The sequence below is a fragment of the Bubalus bubalis genome, chromosome 18, assembly GCF_019923935.1.
Source record: "Bubalus bubalis isolate 160015118507 breed Murrah chromosome 18, NDDB_SH_1, whole genome shotgun sequence".
In the NCBI taxonomy this organism is placed as follows: domain Eukaryota; kingdom Metazoa; phylum Chordata; class Mammalia; order Artiodactyla; family Bovidae; genus Bubalus; species Bubalus bubalis.
In genome coordinates, this window is record NC_059174.1 from 51837523 (window position 1) to 51853617 (window position 16095).

General features: G+C 46.5%; 1 protein-coding gene across 2 annotated transcripts in view; it reads right to left on the bottom strand.

Annotated features, from left to right (window-relative positions):
* Nucleotides 1-2440, bottom strand: part of CEACAM20 (CEA cell adhesion molecule 20) — a 28545-nt gene extending 26105 nt beyond the window's left edge. The window contains exon 1 of one of the 2 annotated variants that reach the window (XM_044930726.2): nt 1679-2440. The gene's annotated coding sequence lies outside the window, so the exon portion shown is untranslated. The remainder of the gene's footprint in view (nt 1-1678) is intronic. The other variant, XM_044930725.2, reaches the window with a different exon arrangement.
* Nucleotides 2441-16095: the final 13655 nt, after the last annotated feature.

Genomic DNA, 16095 nt, shown 5'->3' on the forward strand with positions numbered 1-16095 from the left:
CCAATCCCAGCCTCACCATTCACTAGCTGGGTGGCCTTGGCAGGTCACTTCACCTCTGTGAAGTCCGCTCTCTCCATCTGTAAAGTGGAGGTACCGTAGGAGGCACCTCCCAATGAAGTGGGAGGAGTAAATGAGCTCATACATACAAGGCACTGGGAGGAAGCCTAAGACCTTTGTGATTTTTGTATGGAAGACCAGGGCCAGGATGAATCTCAGGGCCATTAGAATAGCAGATACATCCAGAATAGAGAAGAAGTAGGTTGGGGGAGATGACTGGTTTGGACCACACTGGTCTCATGAGGCTTGTGATGGGTCTTAGCTAGCTAGTATTAATCATTCAGTCACGTCCGACTCTGTGACTCCATGGATTGTAGCCCACCAGATTCCTCTCTCTGTCCATGGAATTCTCCAGGTAAGAACACTGGAGTGGATAGCCATTCCCTTCTGCAGGGGAACTTCCCAATCCAGGATCGAACCTGCATCTCCTACATGGATGGATTTTTTTTTTTTACCACTGAGCCACCAGGGAAGCCTGTTGCATAAATTCAGTTCAGTTCAATTGCTCAATCATGTCCAGCTCTTTGTGATCCCATGGATTGCAGCATGCCAGGCTTTCATAAGTTACCATTCATTTAATTCTCACAAGGTCCCTGAGAAAATACTATTAGTAACACCATTTTTCAGATGAAGAGCTAGAAGTTTAGAGAAATTAATACATATGCCCAAGGTTAGTGACTGGGATGCAACTTCAAGTTTCCCTAACATCATAGACTATGTTCTCAGTCATCAACTCATACAGCCAGCCCAATTTCCAGCCCCTCACTCTTAGCATGAGACCTCACATCTTGAAATCACCATAAAGTACTCCACCTCTCAAGTCACACACAGAGATCTTCCTTGATCCTAGAATAAATAAGCCATTAAAAAAAATTCATCTGAGATTTCCCTGGTGGCGCAGCGGATAAGTGTCGGCCTGCCAATGCAGGGGACATGGGTTAATGCCTGGTCTGGGAAGATTCCACATGCTGTGAGGCAACTAAATCCATGTGCCATGACTACTGAGCTCACGCTCTGGAACCTGCGAGCTGCAACTACAGAGCCTGTGTACTACAGCTATTGAAGTCCATGTGCCTAGAGCCTGCGCTCTGCTCTCCACCACAGTGAGAAGCCCACATACTGCAATCTACCCCCGCTCACTGCAACTAGAGAAAGCCAGCGCACGGCAGTGAAGACCCAGCACAGTCAAAAATAAGCAAACTAATTAAAAATGTAAAATTTCATCCATTTAACACATATTTACTGAGAACCCACTTGGGTGCTGAAAAGAGATCTGTGACCTAGTCTCCCACCCAGTGGAGTCGTACGTTGCTGGTGGAGCTAGGGTTTCATGTCCTGCACGTAGGGTTTGCAGGCCTTTTCCAAGTACTCAGATGGATCATCTGCTCCCGAGAAGTCGGTAAAATGTCTCACAGTGGGATGGAGCATCTCTGGCCTGAAGAGACTTAAACAGGACCCTCAACTAACATGAGGCCTTTATGCAAATAATACAAGCCCCCTCCCTTAGGGCAGACACCACCAGCTTGGCCAACAGAACCAGCTAGATTTCAACCCCTGCTTCACCCCTCAGATACACTCTTGTAGTGTTCCCACCCACCTTTTAGCAAGGCCCTCAACTCACAAATGACTTTGATGAGAACAGGGTTGCTGATGCTGCTGGTGGCTGAGTTGCAGCTCTCACACTGGTAGAAGCCCAAGTCATTCCTGGTGATGTTATACAGTGTCCTGTGGTCAGAGGACAGCTCCCTGTGGCCCCCAGTGAAGAGCTTCTGGCCCCGGATGTACCACTGGATGGCCACAGTGCTCTTTGGGTTCAAGCTGTGCAGGCTGATGGATTCTACATGCTCCTGGGGCTGAGTTGTTGACTGTGACATTGGGCTGGGGAAGTGTCTCTGCAGGAAAATTAGGAAGAGAGAAATGTTGAGTCCTGACAGGTAATAGGCTTAGGGACAGAATGCCTGGGTAGAATTCAGTACCCTTATCAATCATTCTTCTAATAATCTGTCCACCCAATCACCTGTCCATACACCTGTCCCTAAGTTCATCTGTTTACCCACCGACTCAGCTGTTCATACATCTATCCAGTCAATGGTGAACACTTCCTTCCTTCCATCCTACCCATAAATCCACCATCCCATTGAGGAAGCGGAAATAGGACTTGAAACTGTACACAAGCCTCTGTGTCCGTGTCTTTTGAACTAAAAGGCTGACTCAAGAGTTAATGATTAGGGGACTTCCCTTGTGGTCCAGTGGATAAGAATCTGCCTTCCAATGCAGGGCACACAGTTTCAGTCCCTGGTCAGGGAACTAAGATCCCACATGCCTCGGGGCAGCTAAGTCCTTGCACCACGATCAGAGAGGACCATGAACTGCAACTAATACCTAAAGCAGCCAAATAGATAAATATTTTTTAAAACTTTTTTTTTAAAGAGTTAATGATTGGGAAATGTGAAGATGTAGAAACAAAAAACGGACATACCAGACCACTTTATCTGTCTCCTGAGAAACCTGTATGCGGCTCAAGAAGCAACCGTTAGAATTGGACATGGAACAATGGACTGGTTCTAAATTGGGAAAAAGAGTATGACAAAGCTGTATATTGTCACCCTGCTTATTTAACTTCAATGCAGAGTACATCATGTGAAATGCCAGTCTGGATGAAGCACAAGCTGGAATCAAGATTGCTGGGAGAAATATCAACAACCTCAGATATGCAGATGATACCATTCCAATGGCAGAAAGTGAAGAGGACCTAAAGAGCCTCTTGATGAGGATGAAAGAGCAGAGTGAAAGAGCTGGCTTCAAATTCAACATTCAAAAAACTAAGATCGTGGCATCGGGTCCCACCACTTCATGGCAAATAGAAACATGGGGTAAAGTGGAAACAGTAACAGATTTTATTTTCTTGGGCTCCAAAATCATTGCAGAGCGTAATTGCAGCCATGAAATTAAAAGACGCTTGCTCCTTGGAAAGAAAGCTATAGCAAACCTAGGCAGTGTATTAAAAAGTAGAGACATCACTTTGCCAACAAATGTTTCCAGTAGTCGTGTACGGGACTGAGAGTTGGACCATAAGGAAGGCTGAGCACCAAAGAACTGATGCTTTTGAATTATGGTGATGGAGAAGACTTTGGAGAGCCCCTTGAACAGCAAAGAAATCAAACCAGTCAATCCTAAAGGAAATCAACCCTGAATATTTATTGGAAGGACTGATGCTGAAGATGAAGCTCCAATACTTTGGCCACCTGATGTGAAGAACCGACTTATTGGAAAAGACCCTGATGATGCTGGGAAATATTAAGGGCAAGAGGAGAAAGGGGCAAGAGAGGATGAGATGGTTGGATGGCATCACTGACCCAATGAACATGAGTTTAAGCAGACTCTGGGAGATAGTATAGGACAGGGAAGCCTGGCGTGCTGCAGTACATGGGGTTGCAAATAATAGTCAGACATGACTGAGTGACTGAACAACAAACGGTAGCTCTACTTTTAATTTTTTAAGGAACCTCCATATTATTTTCCACGATGGCTACACCAATTTACATTGCCACCAACAGTGACAAGGGTTCCCTTTTCTCCACATCCTCATCAATGCTTGTTATTTTGCTTTAACTTTTCAAACCAGCAATCCTACTCCTAGGAAGTTAGCCTGAAGAAACATTTCCAACACTGTGAAAACACATGTGCACAAGGCTGTTTATTCCAACACTGTTTGCCATTGAAAAATATTGGAAAGTACCTAAATGCCCAAGCATAGGATAGCAGTTGAATACACATGGCACCTAGAGTCAAGGGAGTACCATGCAGCTATTTTGTAAAAATGAGGAAGAGCTCTATGAACTGACATGTGGTGATTTCCCAGACATTCTGTAAAGTTAAAAAATAAAAAGCAAGGTACAAAGAGCATTCACAATATGCTATCTGTTGTATAAGAAAAAAGAGATAATGAGAAAACATACACATATCTGCTTATGTTTACAAAAAAATAAGAAGGATAAACCAGAAAACAATGAAGCTGGTTGCCCACAAGGATGGAAGAGATTTGGGAGTGAAGGACAGTTCTCTGAGTACATCTTTAGGTGTACTGTTGACTTCTGGAATCACATTACTACTGTACGTATTCAAGAAATTAAATTAAATCATTAAGAGTTGGAAAAGGGAACGAAAACTGAAAAGCAAACTAAAGCAACTAAACCTAATTGCACTTCAAATGAATATCAGAATCGTACGGAGGGGAAAGGAAGGGAGGGAGGTGTGAGGAGAGGTAACCCAAGTAATTTGTAAACATACTATTTGACTATATATACTCCCTTTTTGGCAGGAGAATTGCAAATAAGTTCAGAACTCTTTTCAGTAGGATTTTTACATGACTGAGCGACTTCACTTTCAGTTTTCACTTTCATGCATTGGAGAAGGAAATGGCAACCCACTCCAGTGTTCTTGCCTGGAGAATCCCAGGGATAGGGGAGCCTGGTGGGCTGCCGTCTATGGGGTCGCACAGAGTCGGACACGACTGAAGCGACTTAGCAGGTTAAGCAATTAAAAAATAGTTTAGATGCATTATAATGAGGAAATTGTTATATTGAGCAATATAAGTAAATGTGTTGGGCTTCCCAGGTGGCTCAGGGAGTAAAGAACCTGCCTGCAATGCAGGAGACACAAAGAGATGCAAGTTCAATCCACAGGTCGGGAAGATCCCCTAGAGGAGGGTATGGCAAAACCAGTTCAGTACTCTTGCCTGCAGGATCCCACGTACAGGGGAGCATGGCGGGCTACAGTCCACAGTGTTGCAATGAGTCAGATATGACTGAAGAGACTGAGCACACACTCATGCAAGTAAGTGTGTTAATGTCGCTGGGAGCCAGCATTCTCACTGTGAAAGAAGAGGCGCACAATTATGGAACGGAGGAAGTTAAGAAAGAACCTGGAATTTGAGGTATTGGTGTAAACTCATGATTTTGAAAATATACATAATTTTGTGTATATGTATGCATAAGTGTACTTATATATGATGCATGCATATAGGTGTGTATATGTGTATGTACGTGTGTATCGTGGTTAGTCACCAAGTCAGGTCTGACTCTTGTGACCCAGTGGAGCTTGGCAGGCTCCTCTGTCAATGGGATTTTCCAGGCAAGAGTACTGGAGGGGTTGCTATTTCCTTCTCCAGGGAATCTTCTTGACCCAGGGATTGAACCCAGGTCTCCTGCATTACGGGCAGATTCTTTACTGACTAAGCCACCAGGGAAGCCTAGTTCTGTTCCCTGAAATGTCCTAGAAACAAAGACACCCCATTAGTAATGAGTACACCCTCATCTTGGTCCCTAATCCTATTCTCCACTAAAAGTTACCCACCCCCCAAAAAATGGCTGACCCAAGTTCTCGGTTCACATACTGGTGAAGCCTAGCTTGAAGGATTTTGAGCATTACCTTGCTTGCATGTGAAATGAATGCAATTGTACAGTAGTTTGAACATTCTTTGGCATTGCCTTTTTTGAGGATTGTAATGATAACTGACCTTTTCCAGTCCTGTGGCCACTGCTGAGTTTTCCAAATTTTCTGGCATATTGAGTGCAATACTTTAACAGCATCATCCTTTAGGATTTGAAATAGCTCGGCTGGAATTCCATCACCTTCACTAGCTTTGTTTGTACTAATGCTTCCTAAGGCCCACTTGACCTCACACTCCAGGATGTCTGGCTCTAGGTGAGTGACCACACCACCCTGGTTATAAGGGTCATTAAGATCTTTTTTGTACAGTTTTTCTGTGTATTCTTGCCACCTCTTCTTTATCTCTTCCGTTTCTGTTAGGTCCTTGCCATTTCTGTCCATTATTGTGTTCATCTTTGCATGAAATATTCCCTTGGCATCTCAGATTTTCTTGAAGCGATCTCTAGTTTTTCCAATGGAAGTCTCAAAGGTCGGATGCTCGTTCTCCCATCCTCCTCTGAGTCGGGAAACAGACACATGACCAGGGGTCGGGCAACCTGACCCGTCTTCCCTGGACTTTGAATTGAGAGCTAGTGATATAAAATAGCTGGACAAGGGAGTTCCAGGTAGTCTAGTGGTTAGAATTGGGTGCATGCTACGATGTCCATGTACTGAGCTTTTCATTTCAGATGTCATATTTTTCACGACGAATGCCTCTGGTGGGGTCGTCTTGCTAAAACTGTGCTCCTCCAGCTTCCTACTCCCAGCACTCTTTCATCTACCAGAGAAGATCAAGCTTACATTCACATCCTGTACAGTCTGCTCCAGTTATTCTGCCGTTGGAAATAGGTGATTGACATTCTCTTTATTACACGCCACTAGCTTTCTTATGTCTTTGTGCTGTAGTGTTAGTTCTCCTAAATACACGTGGAACTGAGGTTGGTCTGTCTGAACTGACACCAGAATCATGTGTGATCAGCACCTGGCCAGATTCACTTAGGCAGGAAGGAATAAAGGAAGTGAGAGAGGGGAGGGCAGGGCTGGGAGTTTGGGATTAGCAGATGCTAATGATCATATACAGAATGGATAAAAAACAAGGTCCCACTGTACAGCAAAGGGAACTATATTCAATATCCAGTGATAAACCATAATGAAAAGGAATATGAAAAAATATATATATGTATATGACTGAATCACTTTGCTGTATCATAGAAACTAACACAACATTGTAAATCAACTATACTTCAATAAAATAAAATTTTAAAAAAGGAAGTGAGAGGTGTCAACAGCCTGGCTTCTGGAAGCAGAGGGTTCTGAACATACTGATTCAGAGAGCAAACTGGAAATGCTTTCATGTATGGGCTCTGGGTTTGAATTCTGGCTCACCACTTTCCAGCTGAGTGATCTTGGGTAAATTACTAGACCTCTCCGAGCCTCCATTTCCTCATCTGACAAAAAGAGATTACAATATACTTTTATCATGAGGTTGTTAAGATATTAAAATGGCTGCAAATTCTTTGTCACTACTCCCACAGAGAGGTGAGGACCATGGCCCCTCCCCTGGAATCTAGGCCAGCTCAGGACTGCTTTGACCAAGACACGAGTGACGCTGCATGACCTTGCTGGTGAGGTTATAAAAGCTCATGGAGTTTCCACTGGTTCTCTTGATGTCTTACTTTCCTGTGGCTGCTGTATCAAATTGCCACAAACATCGTGGCTTAAACAAACAGCAGGGTATCATTTCAGTTCCGGAAGTCAGAAATTTAAGTGGCTTGGCAGGGCTGCATTCCTTCTGGGTGCTAGAAGGGAATCCATCTCATTGCCTCTTCCAGCTTCTAGAAGAGGCCACCTACTAGCTGATGGCTCCTTCCTCGCATCACTCTGACCTCTACGTCATCGTGATGTCACCTTCTCTGGCTCAGATCCTCCTGCTTCCCTTATAAGGACTCTTGTGATCACATGGGTCCACCCACATAAGCCAGGATGATCTCTCCATCTCGAGATCCTTGACCTTATTATATCTTCAAAGTCCCTTTTGACATGTGAAGTAACATACTCACAGGTTCAAGGGACTAAGACATGAACACGTTTGCTGTTGCTGCTGCTGCTGCTGCTAAGTCGCTTCAGTCGTGTCCGACTCTGTGCGACCCCATAGATGGCAGCCCACCAGGCTCCCCTGTCCCTGGGATTCTCCAGGCAAGAATGCTGGAGTGGGTTGCCATTTCCCTCTCCAATGCATGAAAGTGAAAAGTGAAAGTGAAGTGGCTCAGTCGTGTCCGACTCTTAGCGACCCCATGGACTGCAGCCTACCAGGCTCCTCCGCCCATGGGATTTTCCAGGCAAGAGTACTGAAGTGGATTGCCATTGCCTTCTCCAATGGACACGTTTAGGGGGCCATTATTCAGCCGAGCACAGCTGGATAGATGTTGCCTTTCTGTGCCTCAGTTTCTTCATCCTTAAAATGAAGGTGACAGTGGTACTCAGCTCTGAAGTTGTCTCGAAAATTAAATGAAATCATACGTGCTTGGAAGCAGACCCAGCACCAAGAAGGGCTCAAAAGTATCAGCTATTTTCTTAGTTTAGAATCTCCCAGAAGATGACAGTGAAACCACACAGTCAATCTGGGAAGTGCAGGAAAGAGTGCACTGTGGGAGGTGATGCAGGGAAGAGAAATTAAATAATAAAGGGTAGTCACTCTGCCGGGAGAAGGTGGTGGCACCCCACTCCAGTACTCTTGCCTGGAGGATCCCATGGGCGGAGGAGCCTGGTGGGCTGCAGTCCATGGGGTCGCAAAGAGTCGGACATGACTGAGCCACTTCACTTTCACTTTTCACTTTCATGCATTGGAGAAGGAAATGGCAACCCACTCCGGTGTTCTTGCCTGGGGAATCCCAGGGACGGGGGAGCCTGGTGGGCTGCCGTCTATGGGGTCGCACAGAGTCGGACACGACTGAAGCGACTTAGCAGCAGCAGCAGCAGTCTGCCAGCTGCCACTGCAGGTAACCAGAGAGCAAGCCAACAGGGAGAGTCTGGGAGGAGGGGCCCAGTGCACACCTGAGGGGCAAGGGTGCTATTTTTGCTCCAGTTTCTCTTAGTTATTGCCAGAGGGCTATTCTCATAGGGTGTTAATTTCCTGGCACTCCCAGTCTGGCCCATGTAGGCAGAGTGATCTTCTGTGGTTCCAGAAAATAGCTCACAGGTACCCAGATGCACACTAGAAGTCCACTAGGGCACCACGGAACATCCGAGAGATGACGGCAAAGCTCTGAGAACATCTCCTGGAGATGTTTGTATTATTACATCCAGGTGAAAGGGATAAGAATGCACCCAAGCTGTACGGATTAATCCTGTAACCAAGTCCCCTAAAACCAAGTTCCTCCGCCCAGTTTATAATTCATCTGTCTATTCAAAATTTTATTCCCTTTCTTAGCAACCTAAATGTCCATCATTAGATGAATGGATAAGGACGTTGTGGTACATATACATAATGGAATATTCAGTTCAGTTCAGTCGCTCAGTCGTGCCCGACTCTTTGTGACCCCATGAACTGCAGCACGCCAGGCCTCCCTGTCCATCACCAACTCCCGGAGTTCATTCAAACTCATGTCCATTGAGTCGGTGATGCCATCCAGCCATCTCATCCTCTGTAGTCCCCTTCTCCTCCTGCCCCCAATCCCTCCAAGCATCAGAGACTTTTCTAATGAGTCAACTCTTCGCATGGAATATTACTCATCTATAAAAAAGGAATGCATTTGAGTCAGTTCTAATGAGGTGGATGAACCTAGAGCCTATTATACAGAGTGAAGTCAATCAGAAAGAGAAAGACAAAATGCCGTTTATTAAGGCACCTCTTGATGAAGGTGAAAGAGGAGAGTGAAAAAGTTGGCTTAAAGCTCAACATTCAGAAAACAAAGATCATGGCATCTGGTCCCATCACTTCATGGGAAATAGATGGGGAAACTGTTTCCACTGTTTATTTTTTGGGGTTCCAAAATCACTGCAGTTGGTGACTGCATCCATGAAATTAAAAGACACTTACTCCTTGGAAGAAAAGTTATGACCAACCTAGATAGCATATTGAAAAGCAGAGACATTACTTTGCCAACAAAGGTCCATCTAGTCAAGGCTATGGTTTTTCCAGTGGTCATGTATGGATGTGAGAGTTGGACTGTAAAGAAAGCTAAGCGCCGAAGAATTGATGTTTTTGAACTGTGGTGTTGGAGAAGACTCTTAAGAGTCCCTTGGACTGCAAGGAGATCCAACCAGTCCATTCTGAAGGAGATCAGCCCTGAGATTTCTTTGGAAGGAATGATGCTAAAGCTGAAACTCCAGTACTTTGGCCACCTCATGTGAAGAGTTGACTCATTGGAAAAGACTCTGATGCTGGGAGGGATTGGAGGCAGGAAGAGAAGGGGACGACAGAGGATGAGATGGCTGGATGGCATCACCAACTTGATGGATGTGAGTCTGAGTGAACTCCGGCAGTTGGTGATGGACAGGGAGGCCTGGCGTGCTGCGATTCATGGGGTCGCAAAGAGTCAGACACGACTGAGCGACTGAACTGAACTGAACTGAAGGCGTATATATATGGAATCTAGAAAGATGGTACTGACTATCCTACGTGCAGGGCAGCAAAGGAGACACAGACATAAAGAACAGACTTTTGGACTCAGCAGGAGAAGGAGGGGGTAGGATGATTTGAAAGAATAGTATTGAAATATATACATTGCCATATGCAAAATAGATAGCCAGTGCGAGTTTGATGTATGGAGCAGGGCACCCGAAGCTGGTGCTCTGTGACGACCTGGAGGAATAGGGTGGGGAGGGACCTGTGAGGGGTTTCAGGATGGAGGGGACACATGGGTACCTATGGCCGATTCATACTGATGTATGGCAGAAACCATCACGATGTTATAAAGCAATTATCCTTCAATTTAAATAAATAAATAAACTTTCTTTCCTTTTCTTTTCCTGAACTGGTTCCCCCTCAAGACTGAGGAATATCAAGGAAAGAGGAGATTGTCACCAAGCAGGACCCCATGGGGCCTTCCTGCGACAGGACCCCTCCCCTGTGAAGTCCTCCACCTGCCTCTTGAGTGTAGAAAAAATGTAGCCTTCTAGGTCTTCCTCACGTTCCAAAGAGTAAATTCAATCAGAGACGTGAAAAAGTGTGGAAACAAAGGAAAACTGTCAAACAAGACAAAATAATGATAGGTTAGCCACTCAACACGGAGAAGGCAATGGCACCCCACTCCAGTACTCTTGCCTGGAAAATCCCATGGGCGGAGGGGCCTGGAAGGCTGCAGTCCATGGAGTCGCTCAGAGTTGGACATGACTGAGCGACCTCACTTTCACTTTTCGCTTGCGTGCATTGAAGGAAATGGCAACCCACTCCAGTGTTCTTGCCTGGAGAATCCCAGGGACGGGGGAGCCTGGTGGGCTGCCATCTATGGGGTGACACAGAGTCGGACACGACTGAAGCGTCTTCGCAGCAGCAGCAGCCACTCAACAAAGGCAAGGGCTTTTAGTTCCTCAAGGCCTGCAGATAATAACCTGAGCCATATCCTCGAAGAAGCTAACTTCATGCTGACCACAAGCACAGAGAGCCCAAACCGTTTGGAACCAGAAGGTTGTTGATGTTAACTCCCAATTATCTCGTGCGTGTGTGCTCAGTTGCTTCAGTCGTGTCTAGCTCTTTGTGACCCCATGGACTGTAGCCTGCCAGGCTCCTCTGTCCATGGGATTCTCCAGGCAAGGATACTGGAGTGGGTTGCCATGCCCTCCTCCAGGGGATCTTCCCAACCCAGGGATTGAACCCTCGTCTCTTAAATCTCCTGTATTGACAGGCAGGTTCTTTAGCACTAGCACCACCTGGGAAGCACCTTCCAACCTGGGAAGACCCCACCACCACCTCCCCACTACCTCCCCATCAACCAAACAGAAGAATGTCCACAAGCTGATCACACACCCCTCTTCCTCACCCTGTCTTTACAAACCTTTCCCTGAAAGCCATTGTAGAGTTTGGGTATTTGGAGCATTAGCTGCCTTGCTGGGTGTACCCCTTGCTTGGTGCCTGCAGGAAATGCTGCACTTTCTCTCACCACAACCTGATGTCAGGAGATTGGCTTTCCTGTGCTCAGGTAAGCAGACCTAAGTTTGGTTCGGTGACAATCCTGAGGTCATGGAGGATAACTGTCACACCCAGCCAGGACTGCTTTAAGGCACAGCCCTAAAGAATCTGCCTGCAGTGCAGGAGACCAGGGTTCGATCTCTGGATCAAGACGATCCCCTGGAGAAGGGAATGGCTACCCACTCCAGTATTCTTGCCTGGAATATTCCATGAACAGAAAAGTATGGTGGGCTATGGTCCATGGGGTCACAAAGAGTCAGACATGACTGAGCGACTAACACATTTTGATACTTTTCCAGCTCTTACTGCCAGTCGAGGCTGCTTGGGCCTTCTGAGGGAAGGGGTCCCCCTTCAAAAAAAGCTGTGAGCTCTTGTGTTGTGGGTCATCCCCACTTCACGCCCTTGGTCATGAGACATGAACTAGATATCAATGGGCAGTGGACCAAGGAGGCCCCATGAGACCACAAGAGAGGGAGAGGCAAGCCACTCCCAAGAGGCTGAGGGAATCTGCCCCACTAGATGGACCCCATATTCAACGAATCAAACCACCCCCAGAGATGGACACCCAGAGCAAGTCAGGGTTTGGGGTCCCTGAGGAGGCCCATGCCTACTGGCCTCACAGGACAGGAAAGTCCAACATGAAGTCATCCAAATGAAAAGAGGTTTATTATCAGGAGAGCAAAGGGTGCCTCCAAATCAAAGACAGGACGGGGCTGGTCTCAAGGACCTGAGCAGCCAGGGCCCCCACACCCTCAGTGTGGCTTCTCTCCATCTCCCTGAACTCAGATGGATCCGGTTCAAATTCCACTTCACAGCCCACAAGCTGTGTGATCTCCATTTGCTAGACCCCTATATCCCTCAGTTTCATTATCTGTTCTTACACACAAGAGGGATAATACTAACTTTCCTTCCGGTGGGAACACTGCCTGACCCACAGTATGGCTTTGAGTTTCTTGTCATATTTTTGTTGTTGTTTAGTTGCTAAATTGTGTCTGACTCTTTGCGACCCCATGGACTGCAGCACACAAGGCTTCCCTGTCCTTCACTATCTCCCAGAGTTTGCTCAAACTCATGTCCAGAGCCGGTGACGCTATCCAACCATCTCATCCTCCGCCGCCCTCTTCTCCTTTTGCCTTCAATCTTTCCCAGCATCAGGGGCTTGTTGTCATATGTTGTTGCTCAGTCACCAAGTGGTGTCCAACTCTTCGTGACCCCATGGACTGCAGCACGCCAGGCTTCCCTGTCCCTCACCGTTTTCCGGAGTCTTCCCAAGTTCATGTTACCATATATATGATGTGCAACTATAACATATAATTACATATGTTACATGTAGTGTATATTAACATTCTTAATTATCCTCTCACTGACAAGTTCTCACTGATTTTATGCCTCTGAAAGGCAGCCACCAGAGGGCGCCAGACTCTTTGGTTTTAAGTCCCAGATACAACTTCCTGACTCATTTGAAACTGAGTCATTTGATGTTGGGAAAGACTGAAGGCGGGAGAAGGAGATGACAGAGGATGAGTTGGTAGGATGGCATCACCGACTCAACTGACATGAGTTTGAGTAAATTCCGGGAGTTGGTGATGGACAGGGAGGTCTGGAGTGCTGCAGTCCTTGGGGTCACAAAGAGTCAGACAAAACTGAGCAACTGAACTGAACAACTTCCTGAAGCCAGCTGGTGCCACAGTCCGGGATATTCTGAGGTCTCTTTTCTAGAAAGTTCATGGAAATGGAAGCATAAGTCGTGTGGTCTTTCCTATCCAGCATATTTTGCTCAGCATCATGCATCTGAGACTCTGTGGATACTCAAGTTACTCTGTGGATCAAGCGCTCGAACTGTTTTATGTAAATTGGTGCAGCCGCTATGGAAAACGGTATGCACGTTCCTCAAAAGACTAAAAATAGAGTTATGGGCTCCTGAAAACCCACTCTTGAGAATATATCCCAACAAAACTATAATTTGAAAAGATACATGCACCCTTAAGTTCACAGCAGCACTCTTCACTAGCCAAGATTTGGAAGCAAACTAAATGCCCATCAACAGAAGAATGGATAAGAAGATGTGATATATATATATGTGTGGGGGTGTGTGTGTATACACACACAAGAGAATACTGCTGCTAAGTCACTTCAGTCATGTCCGACTCTGTGCGACCCCATAGACGGGAGCCCACCAGGCTCCCCCGTCCCTGGGATTCTCCAGGCAAGAACACTGGAGTGGGTTGCCATTTCCTTCTCCAATGCATGAAAGTGAAAAGTGAAAGTGAAGATGTTCAGTCATATCCAACTTTTAGTGACCCCATGGACTGCAGCCTACCAGGCTCCTCCGTCCATAAGATTTTCCAGGCAAAAGTACTGGAGTGGGGTGCCATTGCCTTCTCCGCAATAGAATACTACTCAGCCATAAAAAAGAATGAAATAATGCCATTTGCAGCAACATGGATGGTCCTAGAGATTAACATACTAAATGAAGTATGTTGGAAAGAAAAAGACAAATACCATATGATATCACATGTATATGGACTCTAAAATATGGCACGAATGAACTTATCTATGAAACAGAAACAGACCCACAGACAGAGAATAGATCTGTGGTTGCCAAGAGGAAGGGGATTGGGGAGGAGTGGATTGAAAGCTCAGGACTAGCAGATGCAATCTATTAATATTACATATAGAATGGACAGACAGCAACGTCCTACTGTCTAGCACAGGGAATGATATTCAATATCCTGCAATAAACCGTAAAGCAAAAGAACATGGAAGGTGTATATATATAACTGAATCACTTTGCTGTAGAGCACAAATTAGTAACACGTTGCAAATGAATTATCGTTCCATAAAAAACATTTTTTTTTTAAAAAAAGAGCTCATTCTGTTTTCTTGCCAAGAGGTCTCCACAGTGTGGATGGCCCACATTTTGTTTCTCTGTTCATCTGGTGATGGACATTTGGATGAGTTCCAGTTGAGGCTGTCATGAATAATGCATAAACAGACAGACACTGCTGTGGACATTCACGCCCAAGTCTCTGTGAGAAGGCTCTGTCTCAGGTTTGAACTGCATGTACGCCATATGGGGGATGGTCATCCTCAGCGATTGAACTTGGTGGAGCCACTGGACCTTGCATATTTCTGCCCAGCGCACGACTTCTCCAAGGGGCTGTCTTGGCTCCAGAGCTCCTCCCCAAGTGGCTGGGACTTTGTCAAGTCAGCACATGGTCTGTGTCCCTCTCTTCTCTCCTGTCACAGGTGTATCTTCCTACCAAACCTCTTGCACTATTGACTTAGTCTTGATGTCAGCTTTGCAGAGCACCCAGCCCGAGGCACACATGGAATGTGCTCAGAACAGTACCTGGCATATTGTTTATCATTGTGATTATAACGTGGAGGCAGGCACATGGGTTCTGGTGCTGGATGGCTGGGTTCAGCTCCAGTGCCCCCTGAGGGGATAACAGTAGTGCCAGAGCCTGTCCCACTTGGGCCCAGCCATCCAGAACTTTCCAGTAAAAAAATCCACCTGCAATGTAGGAGAATCGGGCTCCATCCCTGGGTCGGGAAGATCCCCTGGAGGAGGAAATGGCAACCCACTCCAGTATTTTTGCCTGGGAAAGCCCATGGATAGAGAAGCCTGGGGGGCTATAGTCCGTGGGGTCGCAGAGAGTTGGACACGACTGAGCATGCGCACGTGCCAGGGCTCAACTCTAACGACAGAGGGAGCGAGGAGAGCGGGTCAGCAACCCAGGCAGAGAAAATAGAGGAGAATATTCCATTCTTTTTGTTCTTTTTTTCTGACAGGGAAGTAGGATTTATTGGTGAGCATGTGTAAGGAGGGGACAGCGCCAAGGTTCTAATGAGTGCTGCTGCTGCTAAGACGCTTCAGTCGTGTCCGACTCTGTGCGACCCATAGACGGCAGCCCACCAGGCTTCCCGTCCCTGGGATTCTCCAGGCAAGAACACTGGAGTGGGTTGCCATTTCCTTCTCCAATGCAGGAAAGTGAAAAGTGAAAGTGAAGTCGCTCAGTAGTGTCCGACTCTAGCGACCCCATGGACTGCAGCCCACCAGGCTCCTCCGTCCATGGGATTTTCTAAGCAAAAGTACTGGAGTGGGGTGCCAGTGCAGGATCCGCTATTTATCCAGAGGGCCACGATTAGGGATGTATTTAACCCTTAGGGATGTATTTAACCCCTAGCCATCTCGGATGAGCCGCTTTTCTGCTACCATGTTTCCAAATTCATCCGCCTTAAACTTAGTAAATCCTCATGTCTTGGATCTTCTGGCAGCCAGGGAACTTGATCCTGGCCCTGTGGAGGGCCTCCATCACATGCTCCTTGTTCTGCAGCTTGGTGCAGACAGACATTATGACTAGCCCAATGTGGACACCGGCCACTATGCTCCGGGGCTTTCCAAAGGCACTGCACCTACCTGTCTAGAGCCTAGACTGGGGACAGCAGGCCAGTCATGAGTGTCCACTGGAAAG